The following is a 308-nucleotide window of genomic DNA, read 5'->3' on the forward strand; positions in this document are numbered from 1 at the left end:
CAATTCAGCAGATATCATTGTAATCTTAGTAATTAATTAATGATCAGTAAATCTTTCTTACATCCAAGAATGTTTACTTTAGCCTTACTTAACAGGGTTACGGAAACATGTGTTTGGAAATGATGCTTCAGGGTGAGCTATCTGGTAAAGCAGTGTTACAGCCTGAACAGAAAAGTGCACACTGATTGAGGTGAGAAATTGTGACTGCCATCTGTCTTGATCATATGGCCAAGCAAATGAAATTTATGTTTCAGGATATTTTATATCTGAAGAAACTACATTCATTCATTCATTCATTCATTCATTCA

Source organism: Cyanistes caeruleus, chromosome 5, assembly GCF_971803275.1.
Source record: "Cyanistes caeruleus chromosome 5, bCyaCae1.hap1.1, whole genome shotgun sequence".
Classification (NCBI taxonomy): domain Eukaryota; kingdom Metazoa; phylum Chordata; class Aves; order Passeriformes; family Paridae; genus Cyanistes; species Cyanistes caeruleus.